At 44.1% G+C, this 23,794-nt stretch overlaps 1 protein-coding gene and 1 non-coding gene across 7 annotated transcripts in view; one reads left to right on the top strand and one right to left on the bottom strand.

Moving 5' to 3' along the window:
• Kat6b (lysine acetyltransferase 6B) overlaps positions 1–23,794 on the top strand; it is a 171,345-nt gene that overhangs the window by 61,533 nt on the left and 86,018 nt on the right. The window lies entirely within an intron of this gene.
• LOC127187324 (U6 spliceosomal RNA) lies at positions 8,845–8,947 on the bottom strand. The gene has a single exon (XR_007830470.1). It is a non-coding gene; the product is annotated as a U6 spliceosomal RNA (small nuclear RNA).

Below are 23,794 nucleotides of genomic sequence, written 5' to 3' on the forward strand. Positions count from 1 at the left end.
CTGATTATATATGCACACATGTTTGTGGAGACAGGACTTTAGCCCAAACTGGCCTCGAACTCTTAGCCTTCTTGCCTCAACTTCTCTAGTGCTTGGATTCCAGCATGCATTACTGTGCCCAGTTGTATGTAATTTTTACAGATGAATTTATATATGAGTTTGTATTTTGTCTGCAGTTCTTATTTGCATTTTCAAATGGATGATAGTGAACGTTTCCATACATGTTTAACATTTATTTTTATTTTCTGTGTATCAGTGTTTTGCCTGTATGTAACCACACTACTTACATGCAGAGCCTATAGAAACCAGAAAAGGGCATAGGATCCAGTGTAGTTTAGAGGTGGTTGTGAGCTGCCACCTGGTCCTCTGCAAGAATTGCAGCCATCTTTCCAACCCTGTCTATTCGGTTTTGCTTCTGAGTTGGATTACATTGTGCTGTAGTTCTTCCCCTTAGCCTGATAGTAATTTCCTAATCCTACTCGCCCCCCCCCCCCCTTGTTGAGTGTGTGGGTCTGTGTGTGGCTGTGGGGACAGGTTCTGTGTGTGTACATTGGGTGGGATCAAATTCTGTTTTCTTGTTTCTGTTTCCCTACAGCTGGAATTACAGTTAGTGCTACCACATGTAGCTTAATAGGTTACTTTTTTGCTCTAATTATATTTTTGTAGTTGAATATTAATTCAATTATGAATTCCGAGATGCTCACCAGGCCTTAGCTGTGCTCCCAGTAGCTGCAGAAGGCGGAAAGCTTGAAATAATGGAGTTGTTTGACCAAGCTACTTACCAGCTTTAGTGTTCTCCGACGTCATGTCCTCTTAGTCTCCCCCCACCCCCCCCCCCCCCCCCCACCCCACCCCTCTGTTCAAGGCCTCGTGAGCATGTGCATGCTGATCCTTTGGTCCCCTTCCACACAGTTGCGCTTGCAAGATGGAATGTTATCCTTTTCCTCTTGTCTTGTTTTTAAATCCTTCTCTTCCTCTAAACGCAGCTCAGACATGAAGATTTTCCAGTCAGCTAGCCAACTGCTCTTCTCCTGTAGTGTCATGTATGCAGCCCTGGCTAGAACCCCTGTCTGGAAGTAGGGCGAGGCATTTTATAACCCTCCCTCATTACGCCCCAGGACTGCGAGCTCCTGGAGTGCCCAGCTCAGTTTCGCCTTTTCTTTCTTTTCTCATCTCACTATGCTCCCTAAGGTGTAGCCGTCATTGCCTGTGTACACGGCCAGTGACTGGGAGAGAGAAAAGGCTGTGTGCCCTTGAGGAGCAGGGAGCAGGACCTCTGACCAGCTGCTTCTCATCTTGTCTCACCTGGCGAGGTTCTGGCAGCTAACTGTAGATTTTTCCGGACTTACACTAGGCTGTCTTTGTCTTGTAGTACAAAAGCAATAATTAGAGGAAATGATCTTTTTTGAGAGGTTGTTTAATGAATTCCGCGTCTTTAAAGTGTGCTGCTTCCACTCCTATTTCAAGTAAACTGTACTGATGCCCAGATTATTTCACTGTAGATCAGATTGAGCCAGGGTGTCACGGTGATTAACTTCCTTCTGTTACGTTGCTTTTGGCCTTTTCTTTGGTGTGTGTGTGAGGGTCAGCAATCTGAAAGGATTTGTTGACTTCACATTTAGTATGGCTTACTCCTCTTGATTATATCGTTCAACTGTGCATTTGTGTGTGTGGCAGAAGACTGCTCTGTTGGAACTCTGTTTTCTGTTAAACAAACTGCTGTTTTATTAACTACTGGTGTTTAGATCTAATGCTTTAAAATTTTGGAGTGTCTCATTTTTAGGTGTACTTAAAAGCGTTTCTTATAACCCCGAGCCTGAGCTAGCTCCCCCAAATCCTCTGCTGCCCAGGCAAGCAGGGGCGGAACCCCAGGGAAGTGCGACTCTGACTGGGGAAGAACACTGATGCTTCTAGAACAGGGGTCTAGGTCCAGGGACCCTCGCAGCCCCATCCTGGTTATTTGCTTTTATATATAACATTGGTGCCGAACTTGGGTACGAAACTCAGAGGACTATCCCGTCCTCTCACTACCTCCATGCACCACACCTGTTCTTTGTATTCTGCAAACTAATTTTTAAAAATGTGGCCAGATAAAGTATCTATTTTGAGTCATAAGTAAGCAGTGGGTTTCATTCGAGATGGACTTGGTCTAAATGCTTTCGGCTTGTACCATGCCTTAAAAGTCTAGTGGGTAGATTTTAGCTTCTCTTAGACACGCGCATCCTATTAAAATGTAACCAGTGGAACTTAAGTGCTGGGACCTATACATAGGTCTGTGTCTTTTGCTCTAACAATTCAAAGTACAGGGACAGTTGTGTTTCTGAGAACTTGAAACCCCCACAGGAAATTAACAGAAATTTAATTGTACTTATTTTTATTTCATTTTATTTTTGCCATGCTAATTTCTGTGTGGTTTGTTTGGTTTGGTTTAGGTGTTTTGGTTTTTAGAGACAGGGTTTCTTTGTGTAGCCTTGGCATTCCTGTACTGGCTTTATAGAACCAGGCTGGTCTTAAACTCACAGAGATCTGCCTGCCTCTGTCTCCCTGGGTGCTGGGATTAAAGGAGTGTGCCACTGCACCTGGCTTAATTTGGAGAGCTTTAGTCATAGCAAAGATAACAGGCACCAAAACTCTCCAGGCTGTACTTTTCTTTGTCAGCAATGAGTCTTTATGTTTAGTTAAAAAAAAAAACAAAAACAAAAAAACAATAAAGTGCTTATTATAGAAATTTTATATGTGTGTGTTGGAGGGTGGATGCCGGGGAGGCCAGGGCCAGGGGTTTATGTCAGGGGCATTTTTCTGTGGTTGCTCTCCACTTAAAAAACAAAAACAAAAAACAAAAAACCCTCAAGTGCCTGCACAGGTAGGTGTGTGTGTGTGTGTATGTACGTGTACACCTGTGCCCACAACGTGTATGTGGAGAGCAGAGGACAGAATTCAGGAGTGGGTTCTCTCTCTCCAGCATGTGTCTATTGGGGATTACTCTGCCACCAGGTCTGACAACAAGTGCCACTGTCCCCAGAGCTATCGTGCTGGCCTTCCACTTTATTTTTTGAGACAAGGCTTCTCCCTGAACCTGGCTGCCTAGTAAGTTCCTAGAATCTGCTGGTCATCCTCCCTTCCCCTCTCTCAACAAGTGCTGGGGTTGCACACATGACCTTCTGCCCAGCCTTTTATGTCTGTGTTGGGGATTGGAACACAGACACTTTATTGTCTAACCTAACCCCTAAAATTCTTGTCTTTTTAACAGTGTTTGACCTGGCTCTCCTGGGCTGATTTTGTACAAGTTTGAGTTTGACCCTTGGAACATGCATGTTTCTGTGTGTGGGTATGTGTGTGTATGAATGCAGGTACCCACAGAGTTCTGAAGAGGGTGTTACGTCCTCTGGAGCTGGAAATAAATGCATTTGTGCACTGCCTGACATGGGTGCTGGGACACAAACACAGATCATTTGCAAGAGAAATGAGGCTCTTAACTACTGAGCCATCTCTCCAGGCTTCCCCACCTCCATTAATTTTTGGAGATAGGTTCTCACTATGTAGCCCTGGCTAGCCTGGAACCCACTATGTAGAGCAGGCTAGTCCAGAGCTCATAGAGATCTGCTAGCATTAAAGTCAGGCGTCACTACACCTGAGTTCTTGGGTTTTTTGTTTTGTTTTTGTTTTAAACATCACCTCCTCCCTTTTAGTGTGACCTCCGTTAGTCTTCTCTTACAGCCTGCTGTAGTGGAGAAGGTGGGCAGAAGAGCTCCAGCGTGCAGCTGAGAAAGCAGGGCTTTGCTTGCCTTGTCATCGCAGGGTCCATGTCCCCAAAGGGATGCTGTCAAGTATTGTGCTATGGCAGGAAAAAAAGAGAAGGAAAGGAAAGCACAAAGCAGGTCTCTCTTCCTAGTCACCATTTTCAAATATAGTTGTATCTTTAAGTTTGAAAAAAATTGATTTTTCACTCCCCAAATCCTTCATGTAGTTAGTAAACCCAGAGAAAGAATTGCTCTATGAAAAGTATATCTCAGCCGGGTGTGGTGGTGCACACCTTTAATCCCAGCATTCAGGAGGCAGAGGCAGGCGGATCACTTTTGAGTTTGAGGCCAGCCTGGTCTACAAAGCAAGTCCAGGACAGCCAAGGTTACACAGAGAAACCCTGTCTCGAAAAACAAACAAACAAACAAGCAAACAAACAACAATATATATCTCCTAATTGAGTTTTTTGGGTTTTTTTTCAAGACAGAGTTTCTCTGTGTGTAGCCCTGGCTGTCCTGGAATCACTCTGTAGACCAAGGGGGCCTCAAACTCACAGAGGCCCACTTCCAGAGCTGGGATTAAAAGTGTGTGTCACCACCAACTACCCAGCCCTTAAATGAGTTCTTTAGAAGTCTATTACCCAACCATTGGGTCTTTAGATTTTTGATACAGGGTCTTACATAGTCTAGGCTGCTTTTAACTCTAGCTTGTAGCTGGGGCTGACCCTGAATGTCTGGGCCCCCTGCTGGTACCTCCAAGTGCTGGCTGGATAACAGGCAAGTGCTACAGTGTCCAACAATAGTTTGAGAGTACTTAAATTGAAATGTGAAGGTTTTGAAACTTTTGGTTTAGGGAGTGTAATCATCCTTTTTTTGGGTGTAAAGTTTGACCTATAATCTTAAGTAAGTGATCGCTTCTTTTCTTACAAAGCAGTTCTCACAGCCTGGAGAGGCTCAGGCCTGAGAATACTCGGCTCTTCCCGAGGATCCTAGTTCAACTCCCAGCACCTGTGTCAGGCTGCTTACACCTGCCTATAGCTCCAGCACCTGTGCCAGGCTGCTTACACCTGCCTATAGCTCCAGCGCCTGTGCCAGGCTGCTTACACCTGCCTATAGCTCCAGCGCCTGTGCCAGGCTGCTTACACCTGCCTATAGCTCCAGCGCCTGTGCCCAGGCTGCTTACACCTGCCTTTAGCTCCAGCGCCTGTGCCAGGCTGCTTACACCTGCCTATAGCTCCAGCTTCGGGAACAACAACAACAAGAAGCATATGGGTGTGTATATGTTTGAGATAAAAGCATCCAGGCATGGTGTCCACCGGGGTCCACCTGGAAAGTTCCAGGCCAGCCACAGCTACACAGCAGGAGCCTATTTAATTAAGAATAGAAAAGCAGTATCACAAAGCAAATTCTATAAGTACAAGTACTAGCATTGTTATCGTTGGTCGCATGTGAGAGCTAGAGCTGATCATCCTTACCCTCGTCTATATTGAAGCAATTTAGAATGTAGCGCCCTTAGGTAGCTTGAAGTTCTTTAATATGCAGCAATCAGATTATGACAGTTAGATCATTCAGGCACATGAGCTAGTAAGAAGACTGTGAGGTATGAATCTACCAGCTGGGACACTGCTGGGAAACTAGTGGGATTCTTTTTGTTGTTTAGAGGTGGGGTTTCTCTGCGTAGCCCTAGCTGTCCTCGGAACCCACTCTGTAGACCAGCTTGGCCTCCAGCTCAGATCTGCCTGGTTCTGCCTCCCGAGCGCTGGGATTAAAGGTGTGCAGTGACTGCTGGGACTTTTAAGAGAAAGTGTGAATGGAGTTCTACTTTGAGTCAGAGTAGGTGTTCTTTTAATTGCTTTATTGCTAATATTTAAACATGGCAGTTTACACATTAACTGACAGCAGACATGTCTAAAGGTAGCTAATGTCCCTAACACTGTAAAGGCGGTTTCTTTCTGGTCCGCTCTAGTTGCTCAGAGAGACTTCTCCAGGCTGTGTCTTTGCCTCTTGTGCTTTGCTCCTGCTGCACAGCAGCATCTTTTGCATTCTAGTTAATTCTGCTCTGCCAGGAGAGCAGTTTCAGCCCCAAAGAGCCTGCTCTCCCAACAGGCCTAGAGAAATACCTTGATGAGGCAGTTGCCTGCCCCTGACACCATTAATAGAGGCATGGGACTGTGGCTTGAAGAATACATTCACCCAGGTGACTGGGTGTGAAGGTTGGGCAGCTGTCAACAAGCAGGGGTTCCCCAGACATAAGGGGAGTACATATACCAGAGGAAGGAAGGGACAGGTAATAAACAGATGCAGGAGCCCCAAATCACCAGCACAGACAGTGCTAGAAAATTGTTTCATGCTGTCACCCCTGCAGTGGCGCGGGTATTGGACATCAGGGAATGTGATGAGTACTTCAGGTCTTAGTTGGACACAGTTCTCTGGTATGAGGTCTGTATACAGCAATAGATCTTGACCTGTCTCCCCCAGTCTGATTGCAGGGTGTATGCTGAGTGTCATACGTGCTCCCGCTTCGAATGTCTATATGGACCTCTTGTATTTTATATTTGTGCTTTTTCCGTTTGTTTGTTTGCTTTTGTTTCTTGAGACAGGGTCTTGTAGCTCTGGAACTCACTATGTGTAGACTAGGCTGGCTTTGAACTCACAGGCATCTGCCTGTCTTGCCTCCTGGGTGGCAGAATTAAAGGCACATATATATTCCCTACCCTCCGTCATGCCTAATTTGCTCTTTTCCAAGTTGAAGAATGAGATTTCTCTGGCTGGCTATGAATGCGACAACCCTCCATTTTATAAAGTAATTACTGTTGAGTCAAAATGTTTGCTCAGTGTGTGCTATCAAGTTACCTATCAAAGGCAGCTGAGTGAGTGATTAGAAGGTTCTGATCAAAAGCAACTGACTTATCTTCATGGAGGTTTTCATCCTTCAATTTAAAATGTGTCTGTGTCTAACTGATTATCTCTCACATTTTGTAAAGAAATATTGACGTCCAATAAAGTATTCGGCGACCTCACTCTGGCTGTGTGGGCAGTCTCGCCGCAGGCCTCTGAAGTGTTGATATTCCTGTAACCTTTGAGGCAAGATGTGTGTGTGGTGTATTAATGAGCTGGTTGAAGTGATGTACAGTAATTTCATCCTTGGGTAAAAACAGATGTGAAAGATTCTGTTTTAATATTTAATCAGGCTCTAAGCCTCTGTTGGCTTGTTTAAGTTGACCTGACAGCATTATACCTGGAAACACTTTGAATTAAACTCCGAGGGCTTGACCTTGTTCAAACAGTTGTAATTTAATAAGGCTGCTGTCTTGGTGGAGACAGTGTAGCTAATGGCCAGATCCTTTCTGCCTGCGATTGTTCTGTGTGGGGATGGGGTGGGTAATTCACGGATTCCCACCAGCTTTGCCTAGGCTCTGGGGTTTGAAGAGAGAGTGTGTGTGTGTGTGTGTGTGTGTGTGTGTGTGTGTGAGTGTGAGTGTGTGTGTGTGTGTGTGTGTGTAAGAGATTGTGTAAATCAGAAATTAGAAAAGCTTTTTAAAAACTTGTTTTTAGTTCTTAGAAGCATTTAATGTTTTAAGCTTTAAATGCAGCTTCAGTTGGGTCCATTTTTGTTGAAAAGAGTCCAAAATTACTGGTTTTAAAAGGAGACTAGAGCCTTCCGGACATCAGGACACCAAAGGAAGCACTGGAGGCCGTTGCTTTGGTTACCATGTCCTTCCTTCACCTGCCTGCCCACCACCTCCACTTTGGTCTCTGCTTTTGTCTTCTTTGTGCACAACCAACCCTGTCATCTCCCTCCCTTATCCCTTTATTAGTCGGAATTCTAGTATTTTCCAGATTTGGGCATTGCTGTTAACAAGTTTGCATCTTTGGCGCACCTCCCCCCCTCCATGTCCAAACTCTCTGTACTTTAAAACAGTTTGTGCTCTCTAGAGCATTAGACTGAACAGGAAATTTGAACTTAAAAAAAAAAAAAATTGGTTGGGTCAGGTATCATGAGTTGCCCAAAATTATTTGAGAAAAATGATGTACTGGGTTGTTTTTGTCAACTTGACACAAATGGAGACCTGTCTGGGAAGAGGGAATCTTAGTTGAGAAAAGGCCTCTGCGAGATAAGCCTTAGTCTCTAGGGCACTGTCCTGCTCCCATGTGGGAGGGCCTGGCTTGTGCGGGTGATGCCTCCTCCCCAGGGCTGGCGGTCTCGGGTTGTGTAGGCTGGGCGAGCTGTAACCACTACTCCTCCATGACTTGTGCCTTGGTCCTGCCTCCAGGTTCCTGCTCTGGTTCTGCACCTGCCCTGACTTCCCTCAGTGATGGTACAGGGAAGTATAAGCAGGAACTCACCCTTTCCTTCTCAAGTTATGTGTGGTAGTAATGTTTGATCACAGCAATAGAATCCTAAGACAAAATGGGAAGATGTGAAATTAATAAACACAGTTGAACGTCTTCTGTAAGGCCAGTATTCAGATAGCTAACCAACTCTCTTGGTGTATTTCTTGTAATCTTTGTTTTTCCTGTTTATATACCATCAGAATTATGCTGCTGCTGCTGCTGCTGGTGCACACCCTTCCTTTATCCCAGCACAGCATGCGAGTGAAATGTCCCAAGATAAAATGTAGCTTTTAAGCAGCCTGTCAGAGTTCTGATTATGGTCTCTGCATCAATATCTCTACACTTCAGCCACGTAAATGCTATGTCTAAAATTGACTGATCTAAAATTTGTTTGGTTTATCAGAAAATATGGTAGTTGAGTTAACAAATAGCAAACACTGTCAGGCAGTGTTGGCACATGCTTTAAATTTTTTAAAATTTATTTTTCTTTTTTACACACATACACACACATATATATATATATATTTATATTTTACACATAAATAAAATAAACTACATACAGCAAAAATAACCACAAAACAATCAAGAATTATAAAAACGTTACATTCATGTTTTGGCTATTTGAATTTGATAACCTTGAAGAAAATAGCTTTCCTATCTTGATGAGTCTGAAATTCTGAATGTAAATCAATTTGTATCTTATCTTGTCATTATCAACTTAAAACATCTAGACCTAAAAACATCTTAACCCCTAAACAGCTAAGCTTAAAAAAATATGGGATGCTTCATGAATTTGCGTGTCATCTTTGCACAGGGGCCATGCTAATCTTCTCTGTATTGTTCCACTTTTAGTATATGTGCTGCTGAAGCAAGCATGGCACATGCTTTTAATCCTAGCTCAAAGGAGGCAGAAGCAGGTGAATCTCTTGAGTTTCAGGCTAGCCTGGTCTACAGAGTGAGTTCCAGGACAGCCAGAGCTACACAGTGAAACCCTGGGGGAGAGGAAGGGGGAACCAAAAAACCCAAATATCTTGTATGGTTGAGTATGATTTTATTAATTATTTGCTTTTAAAACTAATACTGTGTGGCATTAATAATTATTATATATTGTCTTTGCTTTGTGTTGCACAGTTTATAAGTCATTCTGAGTGGAATTCAGCATTTCTGTGTTTCAAGCTACTTAACATAATGTCTCATTAGACAATTAGGTAATTTTTAAATGCTGTTTTTTTTTTTTTTAAACCTGTTTTGAGGATATTCAAATTTCCAGGAGTATGAGAAATTCATTGATAAAGTTCAAGTTCAGGAGAAGTGAAAAAGAAAACCTGTAGCACCTAGGATGTGGGGGAGAGCTAAGAAACTACCTGGGTTGCGTTACTCCAACTGCGTGTGTTGTATGAGGGCATCGGGAGCTCTCCCAGGGTAGCAGTCATTGCCTTGCTGGATTTCCCATGGTTCCGTGTGATTGGCAGAATTCTGAGGGAGCCCTAAAGTGCTTCTGTTTGTATAACGCCTCTTCCTTGAGTATGGGTGGCAGCCACTGATTTGTTGTTACCACTTTGTGTGATTATATTACCCTGTTTGGAAAGGGGAGATTAAGGTAAACACACAGGCACCCATAGTCCTACCCCTAGCCCATTTTGTTTCTATGACACAGTCCGGAGCCCAGACTGGCCTTGCACTGGCCCCAGTAGAATTGCATGAACAGAATACAACCCAACACCTTGCTTCTGTGTATGAAGATGGAACAGGAGTAGCTTCTAGAAATGGTATGTGGCCTCCAGTTGACAGCTGGTGAAGAAATGAAGTCCCCAATCATGCAGCTGCTAGGAACTAAAATGACAGCAATGTAAATGAACCTCAAAGTGTGCATTCTTCCCAGGAGCGTCCAGGTAAAGAATAGCCTGGCATTCACCTTGACCGTGGCTGGGATGCCAGGCAGAGAGAGACATCATAACTAAGTCTAAGCTGATGAGTGGGGGGTTTTGTTTTGTTTTTAAATTCATAATTTATGTGTGCAAGTGTCCTGCCTACATGTATGTATCACACACAGTGCACATGCAGTGCTTGCAGGGGGCACAGAGGCATCTGAGTCCCAAGAACTAGAGTAACAGGTGGTTGATAGTAACCATGTGCTGCTGGGAATTGAACCTGGGTCCTCTGGAAGAGCAGCTAGTGTTCTTAACAGCTGAGCCATCCTCTGCAGCCCCAAGTAGGCATTTGTTTGTTTGTTTTTAACCCAAGGTGTCAGTAGAAAACCAATACAACATAAAGACTGGCTAATTCTTAGCTTGTCCGATTTTGGTCTTATTTTCTCTGGAGGTGGAAAGGGCAGAGTTGTAGCTGAGGCATAGGCTCGTGCTAGCCCAGCTAAAGACACTGGCGTTTGGGTCAGAAGTCTCCATTCTAGGCACTGGGTACTCAGTTTAGGTGGCTAGCATATCCAGACAAGGCAGTTGCGTGTGGAAGTCAGGTCTGTTAGTGAGCCCAGGCATCCAAAGAGGGTGAGAAGAGTGCAGCTTTTAAAAGTAACCAGAGCTGGGAGTGGCCTTTAATCGCAGCATTTGGGGAGGCAGAGGCAGGTGGATAGTTTGAGGCCAGCCTGGTCTACACAGTGAGTCCGGGACAGCCAAGTCTACACAGAAAATGTCTTGAAAAACCAAAACCAAAACAAGAAAGAAAGTAGCCAAATTTAGTGGCTTACAACAATGCAAATGTATTTCTGTGGGTCCAAGCACTGGCTCACTAGGTTTCTGTGGAAATCAGAGTAACAGCTATGACTGTGGTTATAATCCAGTGACTTATTATTTATAGAACTGTGCGCTTCTGTTCCCAGGGGACCTCTTCACAACTGAGCATTTGTTTCTTCAAGAACTGCACACCTGCAGCCTTGTCAATCCCTGACCCCCTTTAAAATCTTTTTGAAATTATATTTCATTATTTTGTATGTGCAAATTCATAGGTCAGAGAGCAACTTGTCTAAGTCCTCTCTTTAAAGACAGGGTCTTACTATGTAGCTAAGCCTGACCTAGAACTTGCTATGTTAGACCATGCTGTCCTGGAACTCACAGAGATCTGTCTGCCTTTGCCTCCCTCCGTGTTTAAGGCTTACATCACCACACCTGCCCAGGTCTTCTGTCTTCTCTCTGGATCCCTGAGTTCCCAGATTTGTTGATAGGTACCCTGACCCACTGAGCCACAGCGTTCTGACCCCTGAAGCTTGGCCCTGCTCATGGTGTGTCGGAGGACTGTGTCCGAGGGTCTAGCTTCCTGCCTTCCTCTGGGCACCTATTGCTTACTGCCTGCCGCACTGACTCTTCAGGTAGGCCGGCACTTCCAGTCTCAGAAACCTCAGCCTGGGCAGGGTTGGCATCTCAAAGGGAGCAGAGCTGTGCAGCACTGTGCCCGTTCTATCCCTACTCAATGAGTGCTTATTTCAGCCTTTAACTCTGTGGAGGTAATTTTCTTTTGTTAATCTTTTCTCTTTTCATAGGTAGGGATTTGATAAAAGGAAACGTCTGTGCTCTAGTCCCCAAGCACCTCATAGCCAGGCTTTCTGTTTGGGCTTTTGTAGTCTGAGAGTTGTATATTATTAGAGAAATTCTGTCCTCCCTGGAGTTGGAAGGCTGTGACTTAAAAATCTACTCACTACGTGGAGACACTGGGAGAGGAAATGAGATTTGCACAGTTAAAATATTAACAAATAAGGGCTATATTATTCCTCAGTTATACTCTGCATTTTCTCTACATTATGTTTTCCAGTAAAAAGCATAGCTAGCCTAAAATTAAAGCAATTAAGAAAAATAAATGTTCCGTTGTGGGAATTTTGACAGTACACAAAGACAAAGATGTCGTTGCCCATTAAAACGAACAGCAAGGAATCCGAACTGTTTTCATGAGCTGCATTTTCACAGTTCCTGTCTGCTGAGAGAGATGATCGCCTCGGGCCACAGTGACTGTCTGTGTGACAGAGTTAACCTGCCTGTACTCTAGGGAAACTGTCAAGAAATAGGCCTTAAATTAGTAATGTAAAAGGATGTTCTCAGAGCTATGGCAGTCAGGTGTTGACTAGCTGATGGAGAAGGTAAGAAAGTAGGCTAATGGAAGATGACACCCCAGCTCAGCTGGTGACTCTCAGCTCAGCCGACCCAAGGCTGCTCCTGCCTTCTGCTTATTTTCCTTGAGTGGTCGGAAGTAGCAGGATAAGCATGCGGTACCTGGATTAGACCCCCCATTTGTCTGTTTAATTCAACCTCCCCAAGCCTCAGTTTCCAGTGTAGTGAGTGTTCAAAGTGTTTAATATGATGCTGAGCACTAGTGGTGGCCATGGGCGCCCCGTCTCATATTCCAGCTGTGAGCCCCAGCAGGCGGGAGTCATGATTGTCTAGGATTGCAGGTGCAGGGTAATAAGAAGAAGCAGACTCTTCATTGTTACTATTTTTAAATCCTCTCCAGACACTCCTCACATACTGCCTGCACCCTGGGCCGATCACTTCTCCTCACTCCTTGAAATGCCACAGTCCCACACCTAAGCTCTTTTTATATTATACCCGCTGTTGCCCTTCTCACATTGGAGCTGAGGGTGTTTTCTTTATGGAGAGCTTGCCGTGTTGAAGTCATCTCACTGTTGTGGTAGAGGACTACAGCGAAAGGTTGGTTTTCATAAAACTAATGAAACGTCTCTACTGTGGGTTATAATCCATTAAGAGTGAAGTATAATAAAGCCTAATCTAAGAAATAGAAAAAATGAAACAACAGAATATATATTTATATAGTATATAAAATAATATATACACATATAAATATAGTTTTTGGTCTGGATATGGTATTTCAAACATGTTCCCACTTAGTCTAAGCCAAATAAGTGGTAGTTCTAGTTGATTCTGCCTCTAGTGAGAGTGGTATATGCAGTAGGAAGCAGGATGAGAGGAGGTAAGAAAGACACGTGACCACTCCTGCTCGGGCCCCCCTTATTTTGCCATTCCCAGTCTCCCGAGTTTGGCCTTCCGTCTCGCATTTCAGTTGTGCTTTAGGTCTTCTGTGTGCAGTCCTAGGTGACTCTGAGCTCACACAGCTTGGTGTGCTGTAAATGTTGCCGGCAGAGAGCGCATGCACTGCACAGTTGCTCACAGGGCTCCTGGTTCCTGCCTGCAGATGTTTGTCGGGATTGATCATAAACAAAGTGCTGTGGGTTCTACAGGGCGAGGCCGGGGCTGGGACCATTTCCTTGCCTTGCTGAATTTGTCTTGCCCTGTCCTCTTTTGGAAACGATCCCATTCACATTTACCCCATCTGCTCTGTTTTGACAGACAAAGCCAACCCAGCTTGCCAGAACGTGCTTCATTTAGTGGGCAAGAACTCGTAGAGCATTTTGGAAAGGGTCTTCAGGACCATCCTGTATGGGAATCTCTTTGGTGGCCGTCTCCCCTTCTCTCTGCGCGTCTCTGCTCCCCACTTTGTCTGCCCTGTTTGGCACAGTATATCCTTAGAATCGAGTCTGAGACTTGTTCTTCTGCCACTGCCCAGTGCAGTCCCACGGAGTCACTTGCTTCATGGTGGCTTTTCAATATGGAATGCTGCCTTAGGAACTCATTTCCGCCTTATAAACTTAACCATATTTGACTATTTCTGATGCATAACAATGGCAGTTTCATGCGGCCCTCACATCTTTCCTGATTTGCTTTTCCAGCTTAAATATTCTCGTGGTTTATCGCTTAAATCTAATGTAAGTTCTTAATTTTCTTTCTCATATACATAAATATATATGCATTGTGAATCATCCCTAACTCCAAACCAAAGTTGTCATCTGCGCCCTCCCCGCTCCCTCCAGGGTTTCTCTGTGCCCCTGGCTGTCGTGGAACTCCCGCTGTAGACCAGACTGGCCTTGGACTCAGATCTACCTGCCTATGCCTCCTGAGTGCTGGGATTAAAGGCATGCCCCACAATTGACAGGTTCAAAGGTTTCTTAATCACAGTGAGTATGTCTGTATGTGAAGAATTGGAAAGGAAGCATCGGGGACAGAGAACGGCTGAGAAGCCGTCAAGGAGCTGCACCTTGGCTTTATTAACATGTGACTACCACCAGGTCCGTTTTCTACTAGCTTCAGTGCATTTTCACAGCTCTCATCTTAAAGGAAATAAGAGAGAGCTTATTCCAGAGCTATTTTGAATGACTATAGCCTGGGAACACAATTATAGGCACCCCAGATTCCACGTTCCAGCATGGAGGCAGTTTCATGGAGTTCTACAGTTACACAAAACAAAGAAAGTCATAAACCAAGCAAGTTTATAATAAGCTGTCGGTTACAGCAGGAGGGGGAAACTCAGAGGCTATCTGATGGCATCCTTAGCCTTTGCACTGGAGGAAGCTAGTAGTCTGTTAGTTAATAGATTCTAAAAGGATTTTTCTCTATTAGTTAGAAGATGTTAGTTCAGCCACAGGGGTGGGCAAAGAATGGCTGTTCTGGAGGGCCGACACCAGCCCAAGACAGAGGCTCCCAACCCGCAGGGTCCCAGCCTCTCCACAGCCGTGAAGACCTCCTCAGTCAGTCACTCCTTTCCAGGACTTCTCATCCACCTACACAGCATTGCTCTCTACCCAGCTCCTCATGATAGCACATGGGGAGACTCAGATTTGCGGAGCACCGTGGCAACCAGAGCCACGTGTCTTCCTAGATGGTCTTCCTAGTTGGTGCTCCCCACCCTTCTCCTCTGCCCCAGCTGAGGGGGCCTTTCCCTTCACCTTTGGCTCTGCTGGTACTGGTCTTCCGATAAGAATGGGGTGCCGGGGTGAAGAATGCTTTTTACAGCAAGCCTCAGTTTCCTGCTCTAGGCTTCGTGCCTGCATTAAGTGACACGCTCTGTCTTTGTGTCACGGGGCATTTTGTAGAAGATTGTTGTGTTTCTAGGGCCTTCAGTTTCCAGCTTCTGACCTCCACCCCATTTAGCTCCTAGAGCCCTCGCTGAGGCCGCACGCTAATGGCTACGATGCTGTGCTTGCTGTGTTACCAGTCTACTGATAGGCTGTAGCTTTCCAGTAAGAGATCCCAGCTGTCTTTAAACCAAATTTAATTATTATTTTTTGTAACTATAGTATGAAAAGAGCTAGCCAGTCAGTCTCCCCCCCCCCCCCCCCCCCCCAACCCACCTCACCCCTATCAGTCATCACTGGTGTTTTTGAGACAGGCTCTCCCTGAGCAACCTGATTGGTCTGATCCTGTCATCTGCCTGCTGAGTGCTGTGACACCACATGGGGACTTTGTTATCTCTGCTCCCTCCAACCTGTCCCATCCCTATTTTATCAGAAGAAACGAGCTTAATTTTGGAGGCTTAGTAACAGCATTTTGCTTTTAAAGCTCAAATACCACCTCTGGATACTCAGAAGCAATACGAGCCATTTAAAGTCTTGCTGAAGCAAGCACAGTTTTTTTTTTTTTAAATCTAAATTTACAAAAAATTTTCGTTCTTGGCTTTTTTTTCTTCTCCCTCACCTCACCCACTCCACTAAGCCATCTAGCCAGCCCTTTGCTTCCTTTTTGGAGGGTTTTGTCTCTATTCCCTCATCTGGCATCTCTCCCTTTCTAGCTTTGTCATGTCACGAGCTACAGATCTAGTCTCCCTCAAGTCTGCTTGGGTTTGAAAAGAACTTCATCTAGACCTGTAAACTTGAGAATCTACAAAACTGGAACCACTACTCATGTTTTCTGGAAGATGTGGGGAGCTAACACAGAAGGAAGTGTACTTTCACATTTCCTCCTTGAACGTGACATGTTTGTTTAGTCTAGGCCACCTTTGCCATTTTTGAGATTGCTTTGCGCGTGCGCGTGTGTGTCTGTGTAGCTATTGCTATGCTGGGGATCAACCCCAGGTTTCATGTGTGTAAGGTAACCATGCCACCACTGAGCTGACACCTCCAACACACATTATAGCCCAACACCATAAACAAACACTATAGCCCAAGAAGACGAAGGACTTGTGGTCCTCGGGCGTCAGTCTCCGAGCGCTGAGAGCATAGGCATGCACCACCACGCCCAACTTTTAAACTAATTAGGTCACTTATTTATCATTTTTTGTGGCCTTGGACATCAAACCCAGGACTTTGGTGTTTCCTCTATAAGTGAACCATGAGCACTTAAGAACATTTAAGAACTCACTCAGCAAACAGTATTTTAGCCGTCTTCATTGGCTTTTGGCATTGTTACATGTGCTGATTTTACAGTTCCTTGCTGTTGATTTCTTGTTTGTTTGTTTTTGTTTCTCAAGACCAAGTTTCTCTGTGTAGCCTTTGCGGTTCCAGAACTTACTCTGTAAACCAGGCTGGCCTCAAACTCACAGAGATCCACCTGCCTCTGCCTTCTGAGGGCTGGGACTAAGGGCCTGTGCTGCCACGCCCAGCTCAGTTCCTTGCTGTTTTTATAGCAAGCCTGGTGTTCATTCTCTTAAACCTTTATGGTCTTTCTTCTTACCATGGTTTTGAGTTATTAATTGAGACTATTTTAAGACTTCAACTGTCTCTCTCCATTTCAGCACATCTCTCTTTGGTGCATTTTCTAGAGTGACTGAGCTCTGTTCATGATCTGGTCCAGAGAGGATGCAGCCAGTGTGATTAGGTTTTATAAAGCAGATTCTATGGTTTCATACTGACATTTCTTTAGTTTAGTATTATGTGAGCATCTTGCTTGTTTTTGTCTCCCCTTTCTCTTTAACGTCAGCTCAGAACAGCTGAGGATACAGTCAATAGCGGGGCACTGTACCCGGTCTAAGATGGCACATGGTCCTGTGTGCTGTACACATATTGGACACCTTCCTCCATTTCTTATTCTGTGGGGCTATTTCATTATACGCAAGTTTGACTAATGGCCCGTGCAGATTTAGTCTTGTACTCAATGTCCTTGTGATGGAGCAAGCTGATCATGCTGGCCTGGGAAGCGCTCTGTGACCCAGTTCTCCTGACACTAGCCCCAGGGGAGCCAGCAGCGAGAGCATTTGTTGGTGTCTGAAAGTAGAGTGTTCTTGCAGCTATAGATTAGGTTGTTCAGTCAACTGAGGAAAAAAAAAAAGGACTCTAACTTTAAGTGGCAGTTATGATAATTTTGGAGATAAATAAGTGTTAAATGAAGTATTGAATTTGGGGATTGAAAGGTGGGAGAGGTTTAGTGTAACACGCTATTAGTATAGCTAATGTGTAGTTAGGTAACTTCGTACATGGCTTTCCTTAGAAATATTCAAAGTTAAGCATTTTCCTGATAAACTTTGGAATGAGTTTATAATCCATCTCATGTTAATTGCTTCTGAAATTTTTAAGGATTGAGTTAGACTTGGATCTTTAGGTAGAAGCACCTTAGTCCAGCTCTCCAGAGAGAGTGCACATGTATCAGGGTGTGAAATGCTGTGACTTGGAACCCTGTAAAGAAAGGTCAGGTAGCTTTGGAGGCTGAGAGCCAATGATCAAGCAGTGGGGTCTAGACGCCGCTGAGAGCCTCTAATAATGGTGGGGTTGCCAGAGGGAAACTGGGGAATGGCAGGATAGCATGAATCTGCTCCAGAGTCAGCACCCCAGAATGGCCTACCTCCTAACCCGAGGATGGCCTCCCTCCTAAAGCCCATGACTTAGTAACATCTCCAAGCTGGGGGGCAGTCTTCCAACACAGGAGTCTCTGAGGGACATTCTTAAAAACCACATCAAAATCACCTTAGGTTTCTAGAACTAGGAAGCGAGCTGACCTACAGGAAAGAGTACTTAGCACTAGATAGGTCTGCGGAGTGCCCATATACACATCCCATTTGCAGCCAGGGCTCTGCACTTGTCAGTGCTCAAGCCTAAAACCAGAGTTATTTGTCTATACAATGTGATAGTGTTTTATTGCTGTTTTAAAGTATAGTTAGTTAATCTAGAAATTAAAAGTCTTGTGACAGAAACAGATGCTGTTCTCATGGAATGAGAAATACAGTTTAGCCTTATTTATTATTTAAATTAATTCTTTTTAAATTGGAGGATTATGTGGGTAGCTTTCAATATAAATTTTCAATACGAGATGCTTAGAGCTGATTTAGGTTTACTTAGCTCAGTATTTATCACATTAGATTGATATTTATTGTAGAGGTCAAAAGCAATTTTATTTTTTCTTGGAAAAATTTCAGAGTCTTATGGATTGGAGACTCAGCCAAAATTGGTGACTTTCTAAAGCATCCTTTTTTTTTTTTTTTTTTTTTTTTTTTTTTACTGAGCATGTTCACTTCCCTTTTATTTATTTTAACAGATTAAAAAGCCTGTGTAGTTACAATATGATTCCAGTGTGCACACTGTACAGATGTGTTGTTTGTTTGTTTTTGTTTTTGGCAAACTCTGTTTTGTTTTCAAAAATGACTTTATGTTTTCTTTAATGCCCCCACCCCACCCCACCCCCTTACAAATCTTTTAAACTCAGATTTTCATTAACAGTGCTTTTACTTTGGCAAATGTGTATGTTTATTTATTGAGTAACCCTAATGACAAAAGTATCGATGTATGTAGTTCAGAGAGGCAGTGGTTCACTAGCCCTTGTCAGTACCTGGATATCCCCCAGACTGAGGAGTGTGTTTGCTTCCTCCTTCACCACACTGAGCGTCCTTTACTGCCCTGGCATGTGTCCTATCCCAGGTTCCCGGAGGTGTTGTATTGTGAAAAGTCCTCCCCCACACCACGCCTCTCTCCTTTTGTCCGGCTGGCACCGTCACCCTTCCATCTCTGCGTGCGTGTAACTCAGACCCGCTTCAGAGTCCCCATTGGCTTCTCCGTTGTATTGTTTGATTGTAATCCCTAGCAAGGCAAGAAATACCTGTGTAGTGAAGGCTTCTGTCCTTCCTTGATAAGTACTGCTTAGTAAGTACTTGTCTGGTTTGTCTTAAATTGAAACATGTTCAAAAGATTACCTGTACTGGTGGATCTACTTGGATCACGGGGTCTAATATTGCTGCCCACTGCTACTGTTCTAGTGTTCCTGAAAGTGGTGTAAAATTCACCTCGCTTGTGACATAATTAAAACCTGTCTTTTTTCACGAATGTTAGCATTGATGTGATCCTGAGATGCTGTGGTGCCTTAATGATAACATCATACAGAGAGCCTTGGTGTTTTCAAGTATACCCATCGTCCCAAATGTTTGGAGTGAGGTCTTGTGATGATTCACATTTGCTTTTATCAGGGGTGTGTGTGTGTGTGTGTAATTTGGCTATAAGCATGTGTGTGTTTCATGCGCATGCCTAGCACCAGCAGAGGCCAACAGAGGGCATTGGGTGTCCTGTCCTGGACTTACAGACAGTTGTGATCTGCTTTGTCAGTGCCAGGAATGGAACACAGGTTCTGTGTAAGAGCACCAAGTGCCCTTAACTGCTGAACCATCTTTCCTGTCACCAGTATTCACATTTGAAGCTGACCCCTCACATTTGTTTTCCTTGGTCTGTGGTATTATGTAGTACTTTGTATAGAGAGTGTGGTTCACTGAGTTACCAGAGTATGCTTACAGTGGTAGCTGGAGGTCAGCTGCCTTTATTGACTGTGCTGGTAGGTTTATTACATTTGTTTTATATTTCTCAGTTATTTACTTTGCTTTTTCCTAATTATACTTGACACATGTGTATATGAATTCATTCCTGGTAAGATTCAAAGTACAGATGTGGTAATGCTTCATCTGCGCTCTTCCATGGCTGACTTGCTTTATAACATGAGAACTTAGTGATGGTTCTGCAACCTGGCACAGTAATTTAAACCTTCAAATAGATATTTTAGAAGAAAGCATTTTGAAATAATTTAAAATTATTAGAAAGTTGCAAAAATAGCATTGTATTTGTTTTATTTTAGTTTTTGTTCTTCTTGGGCTGACCCTGAGCTTGGTATGGCTAAGGATAGTTTCGAACCTTTTAGAACTTGCCTCTGATGTTAGCTCTCATATACACTCTAGTACAAATTCCAAAACATTACTGGGAAAGCTTTTGGTCCGATACTATTAACTAAATTACAACTCTTGGGTTTTTGTTTTTATTTAGCAATTTTTGTTTGTGTCTGAGCACACACAGTGATGCACATGTGGTGGCCGGAGTGCAGCTTGCGGGCATTTGTTCTCTTCTCCCATGTTGATCCAGAGAGTGATTTCAACAGAGACCTAGCAGGAACCCTTTGACTGCTGAGCCGTGACCCAAGGCCCTCCTATTTGTCTTCTCGTCTGTAGCTTCAAGGCCCAATTCAGGATCTTACCATTGCCTTTAGCTGTTTTCTTTTCAGTCTCTTCCTATTTGGTATAGTTCCTCATTGTCTATTTTTTCCTGATCTTATCAAACAGTTCTGGATCCTCACCATGAACAGTCATTCATAAAGATAGTTTTTAAGGGTAGGGAGACCAAAGAAGACATAAGACCATCCTTTGGCCATTACTTAGTGAAGTAGACCAGTGCGTAGACAAGGTGTGTGAACACCCTGGTGCCTTGTGTGGAAGGCACTTGTACTATCTGAATAGAGGAAAAGGTAATTAACTGGGTAACTGTGTTGAGATAGCTTTGTCAGATGAAATAACATTGATTTGATCTGGGCCTTAACAAGTCAGGGAATGATTTCTTTGGAGAGCTGGGAAGAAAGAGAAGTGCTTTTTGGTTAAGCTTTATTTTTATGTGCATTAAGATTTTGCTTGAATACATCAGTACATGAGGGTGTTGGATCTCCTTGAATTGGAGTCACATGCAGTTGTGAGCTGCCAGGTGAGTGCTGGGAATCGAACCTGTGTCCCCTGAAGAGCAGCCAGTGCTCCTAATCGCTGAGCCATCTCTCCAGCCCAGAAGAGAAGGACATTATGGGTAGAAGCAACACTGTGCCATGACCATGAAGATCATTGTGTTTGCAAACTAGCAGTGCTTCCTGGCGGCAGAGCAGTGTGTGTAGGGATCCCCGAGATAGCAAGACACAAGCTACCCCCCCTCCCTGCCCCTACCACCCCCCCCTCTCCCTTCCCCTACCCCCCTCTCTCTCCTCACTGCTCTAACAATAAGAATGCCTTCATACCTGTGGAGCATATTATGGGAAACTTTTTATATTCCAGTTAGCTATACTTATGAGCATTTAATTTGTAATCACTGCTTCTAGTTTTAGAATGTACAACAACATTTAGATCTTTATAGTCCTCTTGGAGAAACAAAGAAATCACATAACTCTGTTCAGCCATTGCATTAGCGTCTAGTATTTTGAAAACTGTTGGTCATATGAATTCATTTCATGTTCTCTCCTAAGGCTCCACATTAGAAAGGCATACTATTTAAGTGCAGGAGATCAAATGGCATAAAAGCACAAGAGTCTGCTATTGCTCTTATATTTTCTGGTGGTTCTGGGTAAAATATTTTGGATCTACCATTGTAGTGGCCTGCTAGCATTTGTAAGCTACCTAACATAGGCAGCTTATAGTATCAATCAAAGTGGTTGGAGGATAGTGTAGGAGAAGGGTTTCATTGTATGCAGAGTTGCTGATGAAAATAATTTTTGCCAGACATGGTAGCAGGTGGATCTCTGTGAATTCGAGACCAGCCTGGTCTACAAAGAGAGACCCAGGGAAGCCAGGGTTGTTATACAAGGGAACCTTGTCTCAATCCCTCATCTCCCTGCCCCTCAAATCGTAATAATAATGTTTGTTTTGTCCGCATTCTAGTAACTTTACTGAGGATGGAACACAGAACTCAGGGCCTATTGTAAGCCAAGCAAATGGTCTGTTGCTTAGCCCGGTCTCTAGCTACTTTTTGTGGGTGAGTTGGGGAGATGGATTTGAGACAGGGTTTCTCTGTAGCTCTAGTTGTCCTGGAACGCTCTCTTTAGACTAGGCTGCCTCTGCCTCCGCCTCCGCCTCCCGAGTGCTGGGGTTGAAGGTGTGTGCAGCCACTGTCTCCTGGAGCCCACGTTCTCAGTCTCACTTGCCACCAGTGCCGTCCCTTAGCTTGGGAAGCTTTGCGGCTGGAGCGTCCTGCCTCCTCCTCACCTTCATTCTTCAAGGCTGTTTTGCTAGAGCTGAGCTCTGGGGGGTTATTGCCTTTGAGCACATTAAAGACACTACTCCATCGTCCTCAGACGTAAGTTGCCAGTCCACAGCAACTGCCAGTTTTCTGAATACTTAAAAAAAAAGTTCCTTCCTTCCTACCTTCCTTCCTTCCTTCCTTTTTGAAATTTTTTCTACAATATGCTTTAATGTGGGCTTCTTTTTACTTTATCTTGCTAGGGCCCTAAGTGGAAATTGATTTATTTCCTCAGCCATCATTTTTTTCTTTTATTATTCTTTGCTTAACTGTCTTTTTTTGGGTATCCAGAAATAAAATATGGAAGATGGTAACACTATGGAAGATAGTGTAATCGTGGAGTAACAAAAGTGTCACTATGGCTCTCTGTGTGCTCCTTTAAAATTGTTTTTGCCTTCAGTCAACATGCTAAGCACCTGATGTGTTAGAAGTAGGCGTGTCTCCTACATTCTCACCTCTCAAAAGTAACCCTGCTCTGTTTGAGTGGACACTCCAGGAACCTGCCCGCCTGGCTCCTCTGAACTCTCTTCGTTTTGGCTCTCGGGTGCTTCCGGCACTTCTAGCACTTTGACCGTTGCGCTGTCAGGCTGACCAGATTTGTTTCGCTTGTAAACAAAATGCATAAGCCCGGGTTGATTTCCGTGGCAGCTCTGTTGCTTAGAGTGAGGTGCTAATGAGATATGGTCATAGATCTGACCTCAGGTTAAACTCTCCTCTGGCCCCTGGCCAGCTGTCCTGCATGTGTGTGCTGTGGCTGCTTGTGGGGACTGAGCAGGAGGACGGAGAGAAGAGACAGCAAAGGCTGCTCCTACTAATAGGTCAGTACCCTCTTGGAAGCTGAGCACGTTGTTAGTGTCTGTGAGTGTGTCAACTGAGCTTTCCTTACGGTGACTAGTGAGTGTATGGGTTGTCTGAAACATTTAGAATACAGTTCACATCTTAAAGCATGTTTCAGTGTAAGCTGGCTTTGTTTGTTTGTTTTTTCCGAGACAAGATTTCTCTGTATAGCCCTCCCTGGCTGTCCTGGACTCACTTTGTAGACCAGGCTGGCCTCGAACTCACAGCGATCCGCCTGCCTCTGCCTCCCAAGTGCTGGGATTAAAGGTGTGCACCACCATGCCTGGCTTATAAAATGACTTTTTTTTAGTTTGTAACAGAGCATTGTTTCAGATCAGAGATTTATAAAATATATAATTCTTTAAAATAGAGAAATGTGAGCATTAGAAGTCCATAGTTTGTATGTTTATTTGTGTGGGTGAATGTATGCCCCCTTACGTGTAGATGCTCACGGAGGCTAGCATCAGATTCCTTGGAGCTAAACTGACAGTTAAGAGCATCCCCACATGGGTGCTGGGAAACAAGCTCCTGTCCTCTGGAAGAGAAGCGCCTGGTCTGAACCTTTCACCGACCATCTCCCAGCTCCTACAGGTTAAAATTGGTCAAGTGTACTTGTCGGGTGGCACCTGCTATTATGAAGAACCCTGCCAAGTTTAGGAAATGCCGTCTAGCCCCCTTTTCCAACCAGTCCCAGCCAATCTCCTTTTAGAAGGAGGGAGGGGAAAGATTTATATTCTAGAGAAGCACACAGGCATTTTATTTATGAAAACATTTGTAATAATTTATAAATGACTCAACAAATTTGATCAAATGTGTTCTCCCGTTTAAAATTTCAGTTTTGATAGCCTGAATCTGACCA

The sequence above is a fragment of the Acomys russatus genome, chromosome 3 (genome assembly GCF_903995435.1).
Source record: "Acomys russatus chromosome 3, mAcoRus1.1, whole genome shotgun sequence".
Taxonomy (NCBI): domain Eukaryota; kingdom Metazoa; phylum Chordata; class Mammalia; order Rodentia; family Muridae; genus Acomys; species Acomys russatus.